Raw genomic sequence first — 25,546 nt, forward strand, 5'->3', positions numbered from 1 at the left:
GTGGGGACTGTACACAAAATTCCTTTTGAGTATCAGAACTGTCCATGTGATATATATTTGCTACAGATGATTTACAGGTTACAGACATGCTGTGACCTTTCTCTCCCAACTGCAAACATATTAAGCAGAGCTGATTAACGGAGACGGAAACACTGGGTTGTTTTCTCTAATGGGAGTCTTTGACAAAGCCCTCTTTGAGCCCTCCCACTTTATTCGCCTGCAAATCGCCGTGCCTAAAGAGTCTTTAGTTCCCAGCCCAAACCTGGAGCCCTGCAGCGCCATCAGCGGCAATATCGTCTTATGTGAGGGACGTCTCTTATTAATCAGAAACGCTGAATGGAAACCAATCAGATAGAGAGTTCCTTTGGCTTCAGCTTCCTGCCTGTCTGAGTTAAAAGTGATGCTCGCTCTAAGAGGAAGGCACACTGAGATTCAGGAAGATTCAGCTGAGAAGATAGTATAAAAAGAGAAGGGAAGGAATGAGAGAGAAGCAACACCGGAATTGTCAGCGCTGAGCAGGGCTAAACTCAATTTCATTACGGAACAAGGTAAATGTCATTTACTTTGTTTGACATTATAAGCTCTTTAATTTTTGCTTTCTTGTAATGTAATAATACAAATAGTGCTTTTCTCTTAGTTGCTGTATTTTGCTCTTTCATTCTCTCTCTCAACATTTGAAAGCAGGTAAGAGTACATTTTTTAGTATTTGGATAAGGTATTAAAATGCTCAGGGAAAAACTTGCAATGTTTGCTTCTTATTTCACTTTTACAAAACTAATACCACCAAAGCTCTTTTTATAGTGCTCAAATTTGCATATGGAGCTTTATTAAAAAAATAAAGCTAAACTTCACATCATGTTGATTTGGGTGGCTTTCAAACACATATTAATTTTGTTTGTGTGTACTATTATTATATTAATTTGAAATAGACTCCTGTTTTTCTCATAACTTTTGCTTACATAATTTGAGTCAGAACTGTCAAAGCCATCTTGATCGTGTCTTAAAAAGTGATTTATTTTTAATATTAAAATGAAATGACATAGAAATAATAAAAATACCACATATATAGATAAACATAGGATGCCAGGATAATAGTGATCACTTTACCTGGTGAAGGAGGTTTCTTCACATATTTGTGGTTCTCTCTCAGGTCAACATTCTGAGTGTGTACATCTGTTGGCTATAATTGTTCTCCATTATTCTGGGCAAATGTATCTTAATGTAATAAAGACTGGATGAAAACCACAGGAGGGAGTTTCAAAGGCAAAATTGGTGTGTTTTATTTGAAGTGATATGGAAAATGCAATGACTTAATGGAGCATTTTTTTTTTTTTACCTTGCATACTCAACCATTCACATCAATTATATTTTCAAGCATGCTAGTCTCTAAAAAGCCATGATGAATTTTAATTAAAAGGTTATCAATATTCTATAGCACTTACATTTAGATGCTGTTAACAGTGTATGTTCTCAGAATCTATTTTAAATAACAAAAGTGCACAAAGGAACAGTGATCACCTGTGGTAAAGTTCACATTTATTTGTATTATCAACTTTTGGAAGTCTTTTCTGGGAGACTTGTAATATAATATTGTGTTATATATCTATGAGATTAATAATCAAGATTTTTTAACAAGGGCTTTGAAATCTGTAGCATAAAAAAATGAGTGATTTTTGTAACTGACAAAGGTGGTAACTTTTGCATGACAGGAGGAAATCTTCATGTGGCTCTCTACTTGTCTGTGGAATTAGAATGTTGCCCATCTTCAGCCATTAACTAAGAATGAACTTGATCATTCAATGTTCTTAACTTGGCAAAAAAGTACAACTTAAAAACCTCTAGCATTCAATAGAGGATGGATCCTATTTTCAGACTGAGACACTGGTTCATTACCTAGGCAGTGCTATGTCAAGGGTAGACATAATTTGTGTAACTACAAAACTTCTTAATACAGGATTGAATGGTAGATATTTTTTGAAAAATAAAGAAAATGAAATAACATGCTATTCCAGCCCATAGCAGCAGAGAAATGGGACTCAACACCAGCAGCGTGTATTTGTGGTCTTGTCATCAAACATATTATGGATTCAACTGAAGTTTTCTAAAATGAAGAGAACAAAATAATTGTATGCACTTAATAGATATATGCTGAGGTGCTGAAATACTGTCATCTCTGTATTTGTTTTGAAACATGAGAAAATGTAAGATAAAGCTCATTATATGAGCAAATCTAATTCTGGAAATAATGAATAGAAAAATGCTTCAGAGGAAGCAGAATAGTATCAATTTAGAAAGAATTCACTAACTTTAAGTCAGAAAGGTTTGTTAGGACTGAAAAAGCAAATCATGTAAGATCATATTACTTTCTAGGATAGAAAAATGATTTTCCCCTTATTATACTATTTATAGTTTAAGAACAATTTTGAAATGTTTCACATAATTATACCACCATTATTATACTCATTGTATAATTGAAATAAAAATGTCTTGTACCACTGCCTATGTATAAAAGATTATGGTATCAAAGTTAGCTTTGAAATTATGTCTTTAAATGTTATGTTGCTCTACTTGATACATTACATGTTAAATCAGAAGCTCTTCTGAATGTCACCTTGCATAAAAAGATTTCACTGGGTATTTGGTATTTTACTGTGACCCTCATACACACAAAGTTTAGTCAGTTTAATGTCCCTTCTTTGGTACATGGCCCAAATGTGAATTAAATAAAACTTCATCTGATATTTTTTTTTTCTACTGAGTTACATCTTTATAGACATCAGTAGTGATCTAAGGCAGACATGCATTCCCTATAATCTTTGCACAATCTGGAGGTGCAGTTAATCAGAATGCTTTGGACAATGCTTAAAATTACAATAAAATATGTGAGTAATATGGAAATATATTGTACACATGAAAATATAAATTAAGCTCTGTTAATTAAAAAAATATGAATGTGTGTCATGAATAAACATTGGCTGTAACTTGTTCTCTATGAAAGTGAATGGACTAGATGGATAATTATTTAGTGTTAATACAAATGCTTCAATAAACTAGATCATTAGCTTGTTATACTCTTTAATACTAATTTTGTCCTCTCAAAGGCATTTTAAATATAAAGTATAAATAAATCTAATGTTTTTTAAAAAACAGAGTATGATACTTTAAAAATGTTCAATGTGATATTTTAAATATTTGCACCTCTGACTTCAAGGACACACACACACATATATATATATCATATATATATGTATATATATATATATATACACACATAATATATTATTCTCTTCTTTTATAAAAGCTCTGGTTAGGTTCTTAGGCATTTTACTTGCTAATTTATCTACTTAAGTTTTCTTAAGAAAGAAGAAAATATTCTAAATGGTACCAAAGGGTATTGGTCTTAGTTAGCTTTGTTTTTACCTAATGTAAATTTATGAATACATTATTTTTATTGTAGAATAAAATACTTCTTAAGGTAAAGAAATCATTTTCTTTGTAGCTTGCATATCTGTTTTCAAAATGAGCTGTCTTAAAATATACCCCCCTCAAACCTCTTAATGTCTATAACATCTTATCATCTTATTTAGGTGTTAACATAAAATCCTAGAACTTTAAAAAAGGGATTTTAACCACCTCCAACTCTGATGCTGCACAGGAAAACTAAGGTTTAGAAAAATCAGATTATATAACCAAGGATGTCGAATTATATATGAAAATTGTCAACATTTTGTGAAAATATATCATTACGTGGGAACATTATGTGAAAGTTGAGTCATGAGAATCATATTAGGGATACACACACAGACACAGACAGACACACACACACACACACACACACACACACAGAGTGACTAGCTGAAAATACTAGATTGTTTTAAACATCCTGAAAAGTTTTTTTTTTTTTTTCTTATAAGTCACTTCAAATTCCTCTGCCTGGAACTACCATTATCCTCATCAATAAAATAAGGCAAGGAATGCACAGTGAGGAGAGTATCTTTATAGCACTCTTATACATTTTCATAGCAGTCCTAATATGTTAATGTACTTATTCCTAAATTTACTACTACTAAGAGATGGTCTTATAGCCACATTAAGAATGCAAAGTGCCTGAATAAAAGAAGGCTCTCTGGAGCCTAACCAAGACATTTTATATTAACACTATCAAGAAACACCTCCCAAAGCATAAAAGTCATAATAATGGATCTTACTACTTATGACGAGCAAATGGAAATCTCATGAGGTTATTGTTGCTGTGGTATGTGTGTGTGTGTGTATAATACATATGTCTTTATACTACAGCCCATGGGGTCACAAACAGTTGGACACACCTTAAGAACTGAACAACAATTTACTTTTAAGAGAAAAGGTGGGGACAAGAAGAAGGGAGAAGACCTGACTATTTTCTTAAAGTGACATTCAAGGTTTTCCTTTTTTGCCCATATTCAATCACTTTGCTAAATTATAAATCAATTTCAGGAGGAATGGTTGTACTCATAGTCTATATTTCTATTCATGAGCAAGATAATTATTGGTTTTTCTGATTAATCAATGAAACACCAGAGCATATGGTTGTTTTGTAAGCGTTAATTAAAAAACCTACTCCTTATATCAAAGTCTGAGATGAACAGTTTGGAAAGAATGGAGATAGTAGTGGCTAGTAGTTGTTATTTGATTCTTGAGTTTGAAGGTGAACGTGTAAGAAATAGATACACCTGGTAGAATTTATATTGGAATATGTTAAAAATCACTACACTTTATGTATTATTAATAGAGTATCCAATGAATAGTGGACATTTTCCTCATATTTACTGAAACAAGATCTTAGGAAAGTCATAAAAAGCAGGAAACAATATTTACAGGAAGGAAGTTTAATAAGGATGACAACAATGCATATCAGTGTGTAATCTAGCAAATAAACACCAGTCATTCACTTCCTGTGATAAAAGATATCATGTGAAATACAGTGCTTTTATGAACTAGGCCCTCAATACTATAAGTTTTCAAAGGGTGTTTTCCTTCAGACAAATAATTTCTTTATCATCTATTTTTTTTCCTAGCAAAACAGGTTATTGAAATGATTTAATATAATTGCTTGAAATATTTTTCAAAATATTAACATCTGTGTGTTATAAACACTTCACAATTCAAATCTCTTTTCACTGTAATGGTAATTAACCACAGATGAAACACTGGAGAACATTTACAGGTCAAATTACAAAGTAATATCTATCTATCTATGTTGTGTACTGTGCTTAATTGCTCAGTCATGTCTGACTTTCTGTTACCCCATGGACTATAGCCTGCCGGGCTCCTCCGTCCATGAGGATTCTCTATGCAAGAATACTGGAGTGGGTTGCCATGCCCTCCTCCAGGGCTATCTATCTATATCTTTATATATTTATCTATACACCTCCATCTGTATGTATTTCTTTTTCTGTATATATAGGTAGATCTGTGTACATGTGTTTTTGTGTACCCAAAAATATATAATGGAAAAAATAGACTGTTCTATACGTCAGTGTCTCTTTTGCTGTAAAGTTAAAAAATAAAATAAAATAAATAAAAAAAAAATAGAAAGGAATAACATGATCATTTCAATGTACAAATTATTATAGCCTTTAAATTAGTAGAATGGTGTAATATTAAGCAGTAAAAATCTGTTTTATTGGCAATCATGGATATTATGAACAAATGATAAAATAGGAGTTAAAACTACATTTTAATATTGGAAAAGTTTAAAAACAAAGTTCATGTTTATGGCTGATTTTTTTAGATAGGCAGAGTTACACGTACATTTTTTAAGACCATAACTAGAAATAATCACTTTCCATTTAATGTACAAAATTCTTGAAGACTTCATAAAATTATAGTCTCTTTACCCACTTGTATGGTGGGTAGAAAATAAAGTAGGAATTTTAATGCTATCTCAAGCCATATTGGTTAAAACTTAGATTATTTTTATTGGAAAATAAGATCTTTATTATTTATTTAAAATATAGCCATAGCACGTAATGATTTATTTGGTCATTTTCCATAGTTGAGTGTGTCAATAGCCATTTTATATTTCTTGTATTATTGGGTAAATGAACTATTTGCTTATCCAAATTTTCTTTATATTAAAAATATGATACTAAGATTAAATACCATTGATTTATGTCATATAACTTATATACAATAATTTAATAAATCAGTGAAGGATAAATATGTGTATTACTTACAGTCCTTTAAGGTTAATTTTATAACAGCATATTACAAATTAACTATGCATGCACTGAGCAGGGTTGAAATAGGTTTAACTATTATAATAAAAGCAATACTTTTCCTTCCCCCCTAAATCTTGTCAGTTTATCTAGATGATGTGACATTTTATATGTATTTTCAATTCAGTTACACTTTTTTGAGTACAAGAGCATTAAATAAGATTCAGGTTTATATTTCTGATAATACTTAAATCTTCGGAAGACTAAATAATTAATACTATTGTAATAATACATATGAAAATCATCTTTCTTATATGTTTAACTTAGATTAAGATTCCTGATACAGTCATTAACAATGAAGAATGTTATCATATAGGAAATAAATATTTTTTATATAATTAAAATTAACTTTGGTCAGTTTAGAATAGGGAGCTCTATTGAAATAAAATAGTGAATAACAATAATAAGCTTAAAATTTTTAATATAGAGTTATTTTAACTCTTTAAAATAAAGATTTTTAAAATCAATGCTATCTATGTCTATATATTTAAATGTCTATATATATACTGAATATATATGTATGATGTGTCTCAAGCTCACTACTTTGGACTTGAGACCTATGTTAAATTTTGCTTTCAGTAGCTAAATATGGAAGATTGTTTTATTTGAATAAGAAAATTTCAATTTTGGAAATTTAGAAAATTGATTTCAGAAAATTAAGTGGGCAATTGTTCTAATAGAATTTTTAAAATAAATATATATCAGGAAACTACTTGAGTTTATAATTACAAATGCTCAAAGATGAATACTGAAACTGATGGGGACCAAATGACAGAATGGAGACTAAAAAAGTAATGAGATTCAATGGGAGCCTCAGTAGCAGAGACACACAATAATTTAATAATGATGCTATCATGCGTGTCTGATGTCTCCCCAAACCTTCTTATGGTTTGGTACTGACAAATGAAGCATTATCTTTGGAGTCACTGTAACTCTATTTAAACACAGGCGTAGAGATTCCTCTCCATTTCACTCAAAACTGAACTGTATTTATTGCAGTTTTACATTGAAATTGAGCTTTAAGCATTTTCATGGAAGAATAAAATTTACTTCATGATAAATATGTCAATTGTGTATGTCTTGCATTATACTTCATAACCATATTAAATTATGGGCTTCCCTGGTAGCTCAGTTGGTAAAGAGTCTGCCTGCAGTGCAGGAGACCCTGGTTCAATCCCTGGGTAGGGAAGATCCCCCTGGAGAAGGAAATGGCAAACCACTGCAGTATCCTTGCATAGAAAATCCCATGGATAGATAAGCCTGGTAGGCTGCAGTCCTTGGGATTGCAAAGAGTCGGGTACAACTGAGCAACAAACACACATTTTAAACTGCACTCTTCTAAAACAATAAGAAAATGTAGGTAAGCAACCCAAATGGAAAGAGTGTTGAGTAAATTCTACCCCAGAATGAAAATTTAATTTAGATTATGGGTTTTGACAAACATATCCTTATGTATTTATAACTAATATTTTTATGTAAAATATGGATTTGGAAACAGATTTTAGAAAATAAGTAACTAGAAATTAGACACATAGTCTTACAATTCAATGACTTTCTATAAATGAGATGTTTATAAACTATCAGTGATACACATTTTATTAAAATTACAGCTTTATATTATTTTTCTAAATGTAATCATTTAATGTTTTTATTACTTTTCATCCAGTATTTTTACTTATGTCAATGGAACGCATATGAAATTGATCTTTATCCCCAAGATTAGAAAAATTTTAAGTATAACTAGTTAATTTACTAAAAGTGTATATATATATATATATATATATATATATTTTGGTCATGCCACACAGTTTGCCCTGGGCAGTGAAAGCACACAGTGAAACCACTGGTCACCGGTGCATACATTCTCAGTTGCTCAGTCATGTCCAACTCTTTGTGACCCCATGGACTAGCCTGCCAGGCTCCTTTGTTCATGGGATTCCTCAGGCAACAATACTGGACGGCTAGGAAATTCCCACTAAAAGTAGCTTCTTAACCTATTTAATATATAGGAAAGTAACCATATTTTAAGATTATGTAAAGAACTTTTTGTCTTTAACATGTGATTAAAATGTTCTCAAGAATAAATTCACTGATAAGATACATTAAATGAGGGGGTGACAGAGGATGAGATGGTTGGATGGCATCACTGACTCAATGGACATAAATTTGAGAGGACTCCGGGAGATAGAGAAAGACAGGGATACCTGGCATGCTGCCTTCCACGGGGTCACAAAAAGTTGGGCATGACTTAGCCACTGAGCAAGTATATAACTATATATAATGCAAGTATATAACTATATATAATGCATTAATTTTCTAATATGCTTGGTGACATGCATTGTGCTGAAAGTGTTAAATATATTTCTCCTTTAACTATAACTATTATCTCTGAGGAAAAAAAAATGATCCACATCCATCTTCTTTTAACCTTTCACTTCTGCTTGAATTCTGAATTGTCTGGGGCTAAAATAGACTTCATTTTAGTTGTACGTTTCCCACTGATTTCTACCAAATTGAATGTAAATCTGTAGTGATTCATAGTAGGCAGATTTTTTTTTGATGCAATGACCTATAATAATTTGTTTCTCTTGCTGCTTTTAACTACTTTAGCTTTCTTACCTTCATTGAAGTTTTAGTTTTCTGCTATTTCTGTTTCCCTGTTTACTGCTTTGCTCCTTCCACCTACCCCTACACCTTCTGTTTTTCCTATCCCTACACCTTCTCTAATTCCAAGACAGAATATGTTTAACCACAAGTGCTTTTTCATTATTAATTTGCCTTGCTTTTCAGGGAGATGATTCAGTGAACTGTAACAGAAAATAGCTTTTCTAACTCAAGGAGCTCCTTAGATGTGATGCTAATAAAAATTGGTCAATATATTCAATGGACGATTTTATTGATAGAAACACTTCTCTGCCATTCCACTTCTCCCAACTTTACCTTCTTGTGCTGTTGTGGGACATGTTCTGGGAAGACCATCACATGGAAATTACTTTCATTTCCAAACAGCTTCAGTTGTTAGAGAATCTCCTCTTACCATAAGTGGCAACATTTATCTTTGCTGTCTCTCTTTATTTTTTCTTAGTTTTCCTTGGTATTAATTTTTATTTCACCATTATGTAAAAGTATTAAAAGAAAAATATTCAAAGAAAACATTGTCCAGCCTGTACTTTCCTTTCAGTGTGAACAGGCCTCATTACTTCAGTTTTAAAATAAGTAACATTTTATAGACTGCTATTCCATTCCAGTTGCCCTGTGCAAATTGAACTCTTGTTTGATATTATCCCAAAATTGAAATCAATAATCCTAATATGAAATAGGGAGTACACAATAAGTAGGACTATAACTCCCTTTTATAAGCTGCTTTCCAAGTTAATCCAAGGCCATTTTTCTATTCTTCTTCACTGCTTTCGAATGACATACATAGAAAAAAATGTCTTTATGATTTGTAATTCTGTTACAAGGCAAAATACCAAATCCTAAGAGATAAAATACTAGTCATATCTTACATTGATCTTTTACTGTCTTGTCCTTCAACCAGTCTTCTTATGAAAACTTTCATATCTCTTTTCCCTAATAAGATAAGAAATTTAAATTGCTCACCTACCCAACAGTATGTTTAATTTTTTTTCCTTTTACATATACCCCTCTTTTTTAAAATTTCCTTTCTATTTAGATCATCATAGGGCATTAAGTATCCCTGGATTGGGAAGATTCCTGGAGAAGGGAAAGGCTAGCCATTCCAGTATTCTGGCCTGGAGAACTGCGTATAGTTATGGGGGTCACAAAGAGTCGGACACGACTGAGTGACTTTCACTTTCACTTTCTTTTCTGTTTTCACTTTCTTTTCAGGGCATTAAGAAGAGTTCCCTGTGCTACACACCAGGTTCTCATTAGTTATCTACTTTATACATATCAGTGTGTATATATGTCAATCCCAGTCTTGGTCTGTTCTCTAGTATGTTTAATTAATGATATTCCACAAACTATAATCTTGTAAATTAAGAATATATCTCAGTAACCCCTTCTCCCTTACCTCTAACTCACCCTTCATCATGTCTAGAAATACATCAGTACTTCTCAGCCTTGGATCTGAGTCTTCAGAAATTCGTTTATATATTTTAATTTTTTCTGCTATATTTTGAATCTTAAAAGTATGTTCACAGCCTTAAAGGGAACAAAGTATACATTTCAAATAATCAGAACTATCCTGGAATCCTTATAAAAATATTTATGATTTGGTGTGAGTTCCCTGGAAGAAAGACCAAAGCTTTCATGATATTTATGGACTTTTCATATTGACCTGACAAAGCTGTGGACTGCTTAACAGTTTATAAGTTAAAATATTTGTAGTTAGCATACAAGTTTATCAAAATAATAGCAAAAATGCACTTGGCTGATGGTGGAAGTAAATATACAATCTCTCCCCAGCTCCATTTACAGGTTCTGTCTTATTGGTAAGTTATCTTCTGTTCTGGGTACAAATTTTCTCATATACAGTAAAATGCAATGAGCAGGAAGTTTAGATAGGTAATATTTTATGGCCATAAGGTCAAGCAAAGTCCTGGAGTCATACATTTAAAATATAAAAGTAGTTTTACTATATACTTCATATATGAGGTTGAAAAAGATTTTTAATGCTTCAGGGCTCTTGGAACTTCCTGAGTAAAGATATTAGCAATACTTACATGACAGTATATTATGAAGAGATGTTATTGATACTATAACAACCACTGTTATTATTATTAAGAATGTTATTGCTCAGGTTCGTTATATCTAGGTAAAGTGTATTGAAACTTTCCATGTAGAAAAGCATGAGTGACCTAGCTTAATTTGATGACTACTTTCATTGTTCTTGAAATTAGATAAGGTAAATCTGAAAGTCACATACATTATTAATATAAATATGCATATTTATCACATAGTTTCTTAAGTTTACAGAGCATACAATGACAATATTTTACATTTTTAAAAATTATTTGGTATAAATTTATACCATATTTAAAGTAAGATAGAATATTTGCAGTCATAGATTGAATACTATAAAGTTTATTGCTTCAAGTTAGCATGAGTACGTTACACATGGATCTTGACGATGTGAATGAGTTATGAAAGTCTTTTAAATCAATGGTAATAACATTTCATAGTAACTCATATCATCACATATGTTAGCCAGGTAGTTAATTTTCCTTTTCTATCATTTTTATGGTCTTCTACCTTTTATTCTTTGAATTACATTAATAACTATAAAATGAATGACATTCTTGACCTTAAAGTGCATAGAGTTTATAAAGATGGTTTACTTGTATAAGAATTTTACTATGATTTGAAAAATATAGTTCAAATAAAAATGGTAATAATGATTGCAGGCTTGTGACATTCACTAAAATTAACTTGTAAGCTATCTTTGTGATGAATATTACTGATTTGATGGTTTATTCTTAATCCATGTAAAATGGAGATAATAGTCATAAAATATAGAAACTATTTAGTTATATTTATTAAATATTTACTATGCAGATAGCACTTTTCTGAGTGCTAAGGTTATTGCAGTAAACATGAAACAAAGTGTTTCTAGTCATCAGATTGTACTTTCTTGGGGAGTAATATAAATAATAAATAAGATAAACATGGTACTGATGAATGCTAAGGAAACAGGCAGTGGGATAGAGAGGTACTGAGGGGGATGGGGTGGAACTTATTAGGGTAGACAGGAGCTTTTTTTTGAGGTGATATTTAAATTGGTTCTGAATGGAAATATAAAAAAACATCATTTTAGGTAGAAAGAATGGCAAGTTCTAAAGTTCTAGTATGTTGAAATTTTGCCCTTTTTTAATAATATTCTGATATAACTGCTTTAATTTATAAAAATTATTATATATACTTAGATGCTTATAAACTTCATAATAAAAATGTGAACTTGACATTTTCCATTTTTCACCTATTGATAGCAATGTGCATTCTCCAATTTTTTTCTTCCTTCATGAAATCAATGGTTCTGACATAATAGTCATCTTTGTATGTATACAAAGCTAGACTTTTATTAAATGTTACTATTTTATAGTGGCAGGAATTTCAGACTACTGTAGAATATATAAATATTAATTCTTAGTGTCCAATATATTTATTTCTCTTTTTTCTCCTGGTTATAAGTTGAAGATTCACTGACACTAAGGCAGGAAAGAGTATCTTATTGTTAGGAGGACATATATATATCTGTATATATCTCTGTATATTTCTGTATCTATAATAAGGGACAGTTACCTTACAATTCTCCAAAGGGGAAAAATGAACTCCATAATAGGTTTGATCCTCCTTTTTCCTAAATATTGAGGGAAATTCTATCCTTCTTGAAGGCACTAGGGACAGCAGGATCTGTTCTAGAATTGTCTTGAATGTCTCTAAATGTTGATACATTCCTATCTGTGTGATTATTTTGAACATGATTTTCAAACTTCTCTAGAATTTCTAAAAGAAAGAGTCTAATTATGTGATTGAATTTTTTCTCTACTCCCGAGGATCTGCTGTCCTACATGTTCCACTTTCATCACTTTATTATGTCATGCTTACCTTTAGATTCTGGCACATTTACAGTTTCTCTTTTGTTACTCATTTCCTCTTTTTTTTATTTATTTATTTTTTAAAATTTTATTTTATTTTTTAAACTTTACATAATTGTATTAGTTTTGCCAAATATCAAAATGAATACGCCACAGGTATACATGTGTTCCCCATCCTGGACCCTCCTCCCTCCTCCCTCCCCACACCATCCCTCTGGGTCGTCCCAGTGCACCAGCCCCAAACATCCAGTATCGTGCATCGAACCTGGACTGGCAACTCATTTCATACATGATATTTTACATGTTTCAATGCCATTCTCCCAAATCTTCCCACCCTCTCCCTCTCTCTCAGAGTCCATAAGACTGTTCTATACATCAGTGTCTCTTTTGCTGTCTCGTACACAGGGTTATTGTTACCATCTTTCTAAATTCCATATATACGCATTAGTATACTGTATTGGTGTTTTTCTTTCTGGCTTACTTCACTCTGTATAATAGCCTCCATTAAAAAGAATACATTTGAATCATTTCCTCTTTTTTGATAATCTGTGGTTAAAATTTCAGAGATAATTGTATTACTCTTATTTCTTTGTTCCAGGACCCTAGACAATCTTTTAGTTGGTGCTCAGTATTTTGAGCACCAACAAAATTAGGTTGTTGTTTTTGTACAGTCACTCAGTCATGTCTGACTCTTTGCGACCCCATGGATTGCTACACACTAGGCTTCCCTGTCCTTCACTATCTCCTGAAGTTTGCTCAAACTCACGGCCATTGAGTCGGTGATGCCATCCAACCATCTCATCCTCTGTCATCTCCTTCTCTTCCTGCACTCAATGTTTCCTAGCATTAGGGTCTTTACCAGGGAGTCGGCTCTTCACATCAAGTGGCCAAATATTAGAGCTTCAGCTTCAGCATCAGTCCTTCTAATGAATGTTCAGGGTTGATTTCTTTTAAGATTGACTGGTTTGATCTTAAGTCCAAGGGATTCTGAAGTCTTCTCCAGTACCAAAGTTCAAAGCTACAATTCTTTGGTGCTCAGCCTTCTTTGTGGTCCAACTCTCATATCTGTACATGACTACTTGAAAAATCATAGCTTTGACTAGACAGACCTGTGTTGGAAAAGTGATGTCTCTACTTTTTATTATGCTGTCTATGTGTGTCATAGCTTTACTTCCAAGGAGCAAGCATCTTTTGATTTCATGGCTATAGTCATCATCTACAGTGATTTGAAGCCCAAGAAAATAAAATCTGTCACTGTTTCCACTTTTTCCCCATCTATTTGCCTTGTAGTTATGGGACCAGATGCCATGGTCTTTGGTTTTTGAATGTTGAGTTTTAAGCTATCTATTTCACTCTCCTCTTTCACCTTCATCAAGAAGCTCTTCAGTTTCTCTTCACTTTCTGCCATAAGGGTGGTGTCATCTGCATTTCTGAGGTTGATATTTCTCCCAGCAATAGTGATTCCAGCTTGTGCCTCATCTAGTCTAACATTTCATATAGTGCACTCTGCATAGAAGTTAAATAAGCAGGGTGACAATATACAGCCTTGACATACTGCTTTGTCAATTTTGAACTAGTTTATTGTTTCATATCTGGTACCAACTATTGCTTCCTGACCTGCATATAGGTTTCTCAGGGGGCAAGTAAGGTAGTCTGGTATAGTTGATCCTAGTCATATTCTCTTGGATCCCTGATATACAATGTATTTGTGGAGAAATTGACCTTTGACCTCATCAAGGATTGGTTGGACACCCTTCTTTAAAAGCACCTGTCAGCACAGTACTCAATGTACATGTATAAGATTACACCATTTGTGCAAAGTAAACAATTATAATGACAAGATTCTCAATCCAAATGACATGTAGAAAATATGCTTCTTATCTTGCAAAGTTGTGTTCATTTTGGCTAAAATTTCATTTGCAATTATAAAACAAAAATAAAAACATACCCAGTTTAGACTTTTAAGATTATATCATAAAAAGTTATTGGATGTTTTCAGTAAAGAAACACAATGGTTTAAGTATATTGGGTGAATTGTGCTTTGCTAAATAATTCCTTCCATAAGTTCTACATTGCTTAATTATGAAACTGATTCATATACCATATTGGAAGGTGTGTTATTTATAACTTTTGATTTGATGCTAACTTTATATTTCCTATATCCCTGCTTCTCCCTTTCCCAATACAAATCTGCCTGCCATTCTTTTGAACTACAGAGTAGGGAACAAATTATATTTACTTAAGTGCTAACTGTAATAGAGCTTCGATTCTTAAGCCAGAAACACCAGCTTTATCTCTTGCCTCCAGTGTGATCTCAGGAAACTTATTTTATCTTCCTAAACTTAAATTTCCTCAGGTGAAAATATGGACAATTGAATCATTAAAATTATTGCAAGAGGGGTTATGATAATGCATATATCAAAGTGATCTCTGGAGGCTTTGGCTTGCAGTGGCTTGAAGCAGGACTTGTGTTCCCATCCAGAGACTGAGGTCAGGTCACAGCAATGAGAGCACCAAATCCTAGTCACTGGACCCCATAAGGGTCTTGGCCTTTCAGCTTTGCAGAAAAGAATTCCCACAAAGATGGAAAGTAGTGAAAACAGTAAAGTATTTATTACAAGAGAAAAAAGTACAGTACATGTGGATAGACATATGGGTGGGCAGACACACAGGTGGGCTCAGAGAGAGAATTGCTGTCATTCCCTTGTGGTGGCCTGAATTACTTTTATGAGGCATTTCTTCCACATTTTCTTGACCAATAATTCTGACTTGCTTGGTTCAGAGTCCATATTTGGTATAACTCAGGATCCTCCCATATGTGTGTACATATCACCTAGTCAAGATGGATTCTACCAAAGAGGTCTATGGGTAGTGTCATCAATTGACATCACTCCCCTTTTGAACCCCAAGGAGCCTTTCTGCACATGTGTAGTCAGGAAGATCTTCTGACTGAGAATGAGAAATATGTGGTCTCTTATCTTCTATCTGGGCAGGGCCCAGGCTTCTCTCTCAGTTGTCCTGCTATTCTTATCTTGGTGTACTGGTCCACAGGGGAAAAACGTCCCATTGTTTTACCCTGGGTCGCCATCTACCTCCTCCCTCAAAAGTGCTTATATAGTAACCATTTAATAAATATTAATTTTGCTAACACTCTTGTTATATTCACAAAATACTCAAACTGTCAGTTTCTAATACTGTTTTTAGAGAATTTTACCCTTGTATTTGGAAAAATGTAGTTATAAAATTCTGTACATGTTTCAGGACTTTTCTGTCTAAACTTTTAAAATAAAGCAGAAAATGAAAAATAATTGTACCTTCGAATAATTGACTGAAAAGATGCTTTTGCCCTGCTAGGGTTTTACTTGATTAGGCAACATATTTTTTCAAAAGAAATCTTCACTGACTTTTAAAAATACCATATCATCAATCATGAAAGCAGAGAGTAGGAGTAACAATAAGAACATATTGGAAACATTGAAGAAATGTTGTTTAAAATTATGTAAGCAATCACACTTTGAAAACGCACAGAGCACTAAAAAAACTCCCAATTATCAGAGGATGAAAAATATGTTTGAAAATGCATGAAAAATACATTGGTCTTAGAAAAACACTTCTACAGTTTTCATTATTAATAAAAATAGGGCCAAGTTGTCATAATGATTTTTAATGCTATTTTTAAATAAAAAAGTTTATGCTATAAAATGTGATCTTTCTCTTGGAAAGAAGATTTTAAATTAAGAAAAGATTGATTCAATGTAACCAGGGACTATTACAGTAAGAAGGAATCTAACAGACATTTAGGGAAGGATACCAAGACCTTGAAAAACTTGCTTAAACTGATCCTAGACAAGAAAACTAAGGATAGAATCTAGGTCTCCAAGGATAAGTCATGTGATTAAGAATGACTGATCAATGTAAATCATTATATTTTTTAAAAATCAGTTTTGATTCATACCCTTTACATGTAAAATATGGCATATTAGTAAGCATGAATAACCAGACATAAATAATGACTGCCATTTATTTCACCACTGTAGTTGGGCCTGACTTTCTCTATAAACCCTACAGAACAAGTCAGATAAAACTAATCAACTCTGCATATAGAGAAGGAAAAATAGCCTTATGCCAATTGTCTCTGCTGTCTGCAAGAATGAAAGTAGGGCTAACTCTTTCTAAAATTTTATGTGTTGGAATTACATTACAATCTAGTTAAAAGAACAAGAGATGGGGCTAAAAAGACTGGAGATAGGCACTCTGTATTCATTTACCACTTTGGAATTTCTTCATTTTGAAAATGATTGATGGAGATAAGAAGACTTCTAAGGGCCTTTTCAGTTCTGAAGTCAATTAAATTTGTGAAAACAGTTATATTAATATTTAACATTCTATTATTTCTCTAACAAGCTTCCATCTTGTAGGGAAATAAAAAACAGAACAATAGAAATAAAACAGTTTGAAAGTACCCAAAAACCTGGTACTGTGCTCTTATGCATGGTCCTTTTGAAGGCCTTTCCTGAGATGTGGATCCCTCTGTGTTGATGTCCACTCTAGTACTAGAGTAATAGTTTGTGTTCAATTGATATTCTCCATATTGCCTAAGTTTTTCACATTGATATAAGACTTTCTTTGCATTAAAAAATATGAGTTTGAATTTTATTATTGTCACAAATATTCAGAAATGTATTAATTTATCATGTTTATAGCCCCAAACATTCTGTGTTTTTTCAAGCACATTCACAACTATTGTATTTTTTCAAGCATATTTGCAACTATTGTATTTGTATAAAACTTATTGTATACAGTAAGCTATACATAGCTTATTGTATACACTATGTATGTAGAAATACATAGCTTTCTAAATAAATTATCTTGTTTTTTGTTCAGATAACTGATATAATGTAATCTACTCATTTGATTGAACTTATATGTATGTTTCTGTAGTTATAAAATTATTTAACACTATTTATGTATTTTTATATATGGACTTCCCTGGTAGCTCAGCTGGTAAAGTATCCGCCTGCAATGCAGCAGACCCCAGTTCGATTCCTGGGTCAGGAAGATCCCCTGGAGATGGGATAGGCTACTCACTCCAGTATCCTTGGGCTTCCTTGGTGGCTCAGATGGTAAAGAATCTTCCTGCAATGTGGGAGACCTAGGTTCAATCTCTGGTTGGGAAGATCCCCTGGAGGAGGGCATGGCAACCCACTCCAGTATTCTTGCCTGGAGAATCCCCATGGACAGAGGAGCCTGGTGAGCTCACCATGGACAGAGGAGCAGAGCGGGGCAGGCTACAGTCCATGGGTCCCCAAAGAGTTGGACACAACTAAGTGACTAAGCACAGCACAGCACGTGTGTGTGTGTGTGTGTGTGTGTGTGTGTGTGCATTATTTTTATTTTTATTATTTCTGTATTGTAGCAAAGATTGCTTGAAATGGAACAGTTTGCTAACATAACAGCTCAATCTTTGGGAAAAAGAAAGTATGTCAGTTTCCCAGTTTCAAAGATAACAATTGGATTCATTTAAAGAATATGTAATTCTAATATCAAATGAATTCCTAAAAATACACTCAATTTGTAAATGACTAGATTTAAAGGAAGAAATATAGGTCAGTTATTTCTTCTAGACTTAAATATTGATATCTTTCAATAATTCTGTCCTTGGATATCATCATACCATTGGTTTATGTCAAAAAATATGTCAGGCATTTCAGATGTTAGACCCTTCATTTAAACCTAGAAGAATTTATTACCCTTAACTATGTTTTATTTATAGTGCTATCAGAGTAGTAAAAGCATAAATGTATAAGATAAGTTCTCCCAAATCGCAAAGGAGCAACACCCTCTGTTTCAATGTAATGTCTTGAGGAAGCATAACATTACAAGTATTTGATAGTCAATTAAACATTTTGCTTTCACAATCTATTTACATGAAAATTAATTATTTATAGGTAAAGTATTTCATCTCTTTGTGATTTCCTACTGGACTTAGAGATTTCTTTATGATGTTTTGGAGAAGGAAATTAAGCTATACACTAAATAAGTTAATCCCACTGTAAAGTAACATTTTGTAATAAGGAACTACAGACTCTCTTTTTCTTTGGCAATGAACCTTTATTAATAATGGTATCTTGCCCTAGTCTGTGGGGAAAATGGGTAGTAGCTGTCCTGGATAAAACTCACATATTATTAGTATATAAGATCTCTTTGCCAATGATATCACTGGTTATGTAAAATATATACTTTTGGTGTCCTTTTTAAAATCCATCATATTTTGTTTTATTTTAATTGTATTCATGTAGATGAAAACAACCTCAATGTTATTGGCCTTATTTATACAACTATAGGGACTTCCCTGGTGGCTCAGACGGTAAAGCATCTGTCTACAATGAGGGAGACCTGGGTTCGATCCTGGGTCGGGAAGATTCTCTGGAGAAGGAAATGGCAACCCATTCCAGTACTATTGCCTGGAAAATCCCATGGACAGAGGAGCCTGGTAGGCTACAGCCCATGGGGTCGCAAAGAGTCGGACATGACTGAGCGACTTCACTTTCACTTTCATACAAGTATAGATAAAAATCATGTGATTCAAGTTACTTGAAGATTATGTGATTTCTCTCTTTATAAGGCTCATTTTTTTAAGAGTTTGCATAATATATCAATGTTAATTTGTCAATATCAGACCTAGTTAAATTTACATCTAAACACATCCCTTCCATTCCTAAGTGAAATTGATCTATATAAAAAAACCAAGCTACGTAGCACAATGCTTTAGCGCCCTCTTTTGGTTGGTCCAGATTGCAATATGAAAATTACAAGGAAATGCTCTAATATGCTTTCATTTCTACTGTCATTTTATATTTGAAACAGTACTTATTTCATTATTCCTGCATAAAATTAAACATCTAAATTACTTTTATAACAAAAATAATCAAATCTATGTCTGGACTGTTTTTACATAGCTAAATGCTAATTTACTGAACACTTCATTTTAAAGTTAAAGATATATTTTGACACAGTTTTACAACATATCATTTAAAAAATAGCATTTACTTAATTTTTGAGATTTTAAAGTATGATTTCTCCAAATAAAACATGAGCGTATATATCACTTATATGTGTTTCCTAATCTGTATAAAACTTGTATCTTCAAATCTATATTCTCATCTGTATTCTCATCTATATTTCTTAGCTTCATTTTTCAAGTCTTCATATTTGTGGCTTTCTTTCATAACCTATACTTAATCCTAGTTCCAGCTTTCATGATTACACCAAACTGAGTCCATCTCTCTAAATATTTCCTTAAAATTTCTGGGAGTGTTTCCAAGTTCTGAGTTTCACCCATTAGTACATACTTAGAATCCCTTATCAAGTTTCTCAGCTGACCAAATCTCAGCCCCAATAGGCCTCTGCTGTTTTCTCTCAGCCCTACTAATTCTAGGACATAATAGTAATTAATAATAATATCAATAATGATAATGTAACACCCTTTAGGGAAGGATGGGCTTCCCAGGTGGCTCAGCAGTAAAGAATCGACCTACAAAGCAGGAGCCATGAGTTTGATCACTGGGTTGGGAAAATCCCCTGGAGAAGGGCACGGCAACCCACTCCAGTATTCTTGCCTGTAGAATTCCATGGACAGAGGAGCCTGGCAGGCTACAGTCCATAGAGTCGCAAGGAGTCGGTCATGACTGAAACAACTGAGCACACACACATTCAGTGAAAGATAGAAGAACAAAGATTATGTTAAGGAACAAAAGACATCAGGGAAGAAAAATTACAACAGAGTACTTCACTGCTGTTGTTCAGTCACTAAGTTGTATTAGACTCTTTTACAACCACATGAACTATAGCCCGCCAGACTCCTCTATCCATGGGATTATCCAGGCAAGAATACTGGCTTGGTTGACATTTCCTTCTCCAGGAGATCTACCCAACTCAGGGATTGAACTCACATCTGCATTGCAGGTCGATTCTTTACTGCTGAGCCACGTGGGAAGTTCTGCAGTTCACTGATGAATCAAAATAGTCCATGCAATTTCCCAGAACTTGACTCTAAGAATTCTTCCTTTGCTCTCAGCCTGCTGACTAACCAACAGATATTGCCTTGACAATAAATGTCATTTGCAAGCCCCAAATCCTCAATTCTTCTCAGACTATAGAAAAAGTTTTTTGTTTTTTTTTAAATGAAATAATTTGGGCTTCCCCAGTGACTCAGTGGTAAAGAACCTGCTAGCCAGTGCAGGAAATGCAGGAAACATGGGTCTGATCCCTGAGTTGGGAAGATGTCCTGGAGGCAGAAGTTGCGTCCCACTTCAGTATTCTTGCCTGGAAAATCCCATGGACAGAGGCGCCTCCCAGGCTACAGTCCATGGGATCACGGAAGAGTTGGGCATGACTTAGCACCTAAACAACAACAACAAAATAATTTACTCTAATATTATCTTAGAGATGCCAATATTTTTGAAAATTACATTATTAAAGAGTACACATGAGCATTTGTAGTTTCTCATTAGAAATCACAAGACCATCACTTAACCTTTATCTACATGACTTACAAGGCTTTCTGTGCATGAGGACAAATCACATCCTCAAATTAGATAATCTAAAAAATTATTCTATTAACTTTGTCAATGATATTTTGTCACTAATCACTATCCAAAGATCAAAAGTATTTTATACTGTTTTCCCTCCTAATTTTGGGTATATATAAAAGTACTTAAATGTTTATGCTTATTGTGTGGTTAAGTGAAGATGGTATAAATTTGAGAAAAATTCTGTATATAGTATGTGAAAACCAAATTTCTTTATCTCGCCTTGTAAATAAACAGAAACCCAAATCACTTTGAATAGCTTTCTATTTTTTTTTGTTTGTTTTTTGGTTATCCTCATTTATGACATTTGTAACATAATAATTGTTTCAAATAATTTTTAGAAAGATAATGAATCTTAAACTTTCTTTTAAAAAATGAATAAAAATTAGAATCACTGTCTTTCAGCCTTATTAGAGCCAATGCCAGCCTTTATTATAAAAACCAAAGAGGTGGATGAAACTGGAGCCTATTATACAGAGTGAAGTAAGCCAGAAAGAAAAACACCAATACAGTATACTAACGCATATATATGGAATTTAGAAAGATGGTAACAATAACCCTGTGTACGAGACAGCAAAAGAGACACTGATGTATAGAACAGTCTTATGGACTCTGTTGGAGAGGGAGAGGGTGGGAAGATTTGGGAGAATGGCATTGAAACATGTATAATATCATATATGAAACGAGTTGCCAGTCCAGGTTTGATGCACGATACTGGATGCTTGGGGCTGGTGCACTGGGACGACCCAGAGGGATGGTATGGGGAGGGAGGAGGGAGGAGGGTTCAGGATGGGGAACACATGTATACCTGTGGCGGATTCATTTCGATATTTGGCAAAAGTAATACAATATTGTAAAGTTTAAAAATAAAAATAAAATTAAAAAAAAAACAAAGATAATATAATCTCTGTCACAACACATCAAAAGAGGAAGAACATATGTGTTAGAAATAGTTGGTTCTGAGATTAAAATGGTAGCACAGATTACTAATGGAATTTTGAAAATTAGGCAGGGTTTGAACCTGATCTAGGTGGCAGTGCCAGAGGCTGGTCCAAACAAGTAAATGATACTTTATTTACAAAAATGTGCTTGGAAATGATACCATGTGGTTTCATATTCCAACCCAGTCATGCTCTAACTCCAGTCCTAGAGGAGTGATTTGATCCTTCTGAGGCCCAATTTATTTCTGTATAAGAGACCCATAATAGTTTTTCATATGCATTCCTTTATGAGTCTTGATGAAATATACCTAAAAAGAATGTGTCTATTATGATAAAAGTAATATTTGGCAGAAAAATATTTTAAGAAAAGCACTTTGACACATGTATGTCAGAAATCAAAGAACAAAGAATAGAACGAAGATAATAACAGTTTATAAATAATGAGTTCCTGTATTTATTAAGCTTGAAGCTCATCATGTTGAAGGAGACAAAGAGAAGAAATTAATGACAGAACTTGATAACAATCTGGGACTGAAACTCCAAATGATCTTCATTCAACCCTTTGGAAAACAATCAGGGATTAATTCCAATGAATAAAAGTATGTCTGTCTTCTCTATGGATTAAGGTATGATGTATTTTTGTAACTTTATGCTTCCCTAATTGTCTCTTAATTTCACCAAAACTCCATACATAAAAAGTTAGTGTATCCTAAGTTTAGGTTCTTAAACGCATTTTTTGACAGCTAATTGAAAAAAAAAAATAGAATTTTACTTCATGAGTGATTTCCACAATGGATTTAAGTTACTCTTGGATTTCAGAATGCAAAGAGAAATATCAACAATCTCAGATATGCAGATGATATCACTCTAATGGCAGAAAATGAAGAGGTACTAAAGAGCCTTTTGATGAGGTTGAAACAGGGGAGTAAAATACTTGCTGAGAGAGGAGAACAAGATGGCAGAGGAGTAGGTGGATGTGGATCTCTCTCCAAGGATGCATTAGGAATACACCTTCAGACGCAGAGGTGCATGCAGAACACCAACTGAGAGCAGACAGGAGTACCTGACCAATGGAAAAGAATATATAGAACCATGCAAAACTCGGTAGGATTCAAAGGAACCAGGGGGAAAAACAGGAGTGTTAGTAAGAATGAACCTGCCCTCTGCAGGTCAGGGAATTGAAGCAGGGGTCAGATCCCCACATCAGGGAAATTGTCTGAGTCAGAGGAGAAACATTTAAAGCTGAATGTGAAACAGGTGATCTGTGGCAGCCTAAATGGAATGAGAACCAGACAGTCCTTGCCGCAGCCATACAGACCCTGGACAGGGATGCCTACCTGGAAGGCGCAGAAGCTAGATGCTGGCTTTTAGGGATTCTGGTGCCATCCCAGGGCAAGGGCTGCTCTTGACTGCATAGAGATGGATTGAGGGGATGTGAGGGAGGAGATCATGGTGGGAAGAGAGTAGTTTGCAGCAATACAATCCTACCTCAAGAAATAAGAAGAACATCAAATAGACAATCTAGCTATACACCTAAAACAACTGGAAAAACCCCCAAAATTGGTAGAAGGAAACAAATCATAAAGATCCAAGCAGAAATAAATGAAAAAGAAATGAAAGAAACAATAGTAAACTAAAAGCTGGGTCTTTGAGAAGATACACAAAGTTGACAAACCTTTATCCAGACTCATCAAGAAAAAAAGAGAGAAGAATCAAATCAACAAAATTAGAAATGAAAAAGGAGACTTTACAACAGACAACACAGAAATAAAAAGGATTATAAGAATTATGAACAACTATATGTCAATAAAATAGATAACCTGGACGAAATGGGCAGATTCTTAGAAAAGATCAATCTTCCAAGACTGAACCAGGAAGAAACAGAAATTATGAACAACCCAATTACAAGCACTGAAATTGAAGCTGTGATTAAAAAAAAAAAAAAATCTCCAAAAAAACAAAAGCCCAGGACCAGATGACTTCACAGGAGAATACTATAAACATTTAGAGAAGAAGTAATGCCCATCCTTCTAAAACTCTTTCCAAAAATTGAAGAGGAAGGAACACTTCCAAACTCATCCTATGGGGCCACCATCACCCTGATACCAAAGCCAGACAAAGACAACACACAAAAAAAGAAAACTACAGGCCAGTATCACTGATGAACATAGGTGAAAAAATCCTCAACAAAATTTTGGCAAACAGAATCCAGCAACACATCAAAAAGCTTGTCATGATCAAGATGGGTTTATTCCAGGGAAGCAAGAATTCTTCAATATATGCAAATCAATCAATGTGATACACCATATTAACACATTGAAAGATTAAAAATCATATGATACTTTCAAAAGATGCAGAAAAAGCCTTTGACAAAACCCAGTACACATTTATGATTAAAACTCTTCAAAAAATGGGCATAGAAGGAACCCGCTTCAACATAGTAAAGGCCATATATGATAAGCCTACAGCAAACATTCTCAATGGTGAAAAACTGAAAGCATTTCCCCTAACATCAGGAACAAGACAAGTGTGTCCACTTTGCCACTATTATTCAACATAGTCTGGAAGTCCTACCTACAGCAATCAGAGAAGAAAAAGAAATAAAAGGAATCCAGATCAGAAAAGAAGTAAAGCTCTCACTGTTTTCAGATGACATGATACTGTATGTAGAAAACTCTAAAGATAGTATCAGAAAATTATTTGAGCTAATCAATGAATTTAACAAAGTGCAGGATACAAATCAATACATAGAAATCACTTGCATTTCTATATACTAACAATGGAAAATCAGAGAAATTAAGGAATCAATTCCATTCACCATTGCAACAAAAAGAATTATATATCTAGGAATAAACTTACCTAAGGAGACAAAAGAACTGTACACAGAAAATTATAAGACATTAATGAAAGAAATCAAAGATGACATGAACAGATGGAGAGATATTCCATGTTCCTGAGTAGGAAAAATCAATATTGTGAAAATGACTATTACAAAACACAATCTACAGATTCAATGCAATCATTACAAATTACCAATGGCATTTTTCACAGAACTAGAAAAAAATTTCATAATTTATATGGAAACACAAAAGACTCCAAATATCCAAAGCAGTCTTGAGAAAGAAGGATGGAGCTGGAAGAATCCTTCCTGACTCCAGACTACACTACAAGCTACAGTTATCAAGACAATATAG

The 25,546-nt window shown here is 33.5% G+C and overlaps 1 protein-coding gene across 1 annotated transcript in view; it reads left to right on the top strand.

Moving 5' to 3' along the window:
- The first annotated feature begins 288 nt into the window (after nt 1-288).
- CDH9 (cadherin 9) overlaps nt 289-25,546 on the top strand; it is a 139,220-nt gene continuing 113,962 nt past the window's right edge. Inside the window, exon 1 of the mRNA XM_006073952.4 lies at nt 289-548. The gene's annotated coding sequence lies outside the window, so the exon portion shown is untranslated. The remainder of the gene's footprint in view (nt 549-25,546) is intronic.

The sequence above is a fragment of the Bubalus bubalis genome, chromosome 19 (genome assembly GCF_019923935.1).
Source record: "Bubalus bubalis isolate 160015118507 breed Murrah chromosome 19, NDDB_SH_1, whole genome shotgun sequence".
NCBI classification, from domain to species: Eukaryota; Metazoa; Chordata; class Mammalia; order Artiodactyla; family Bovidae; genus Bubalus; species Bubalus bubalis.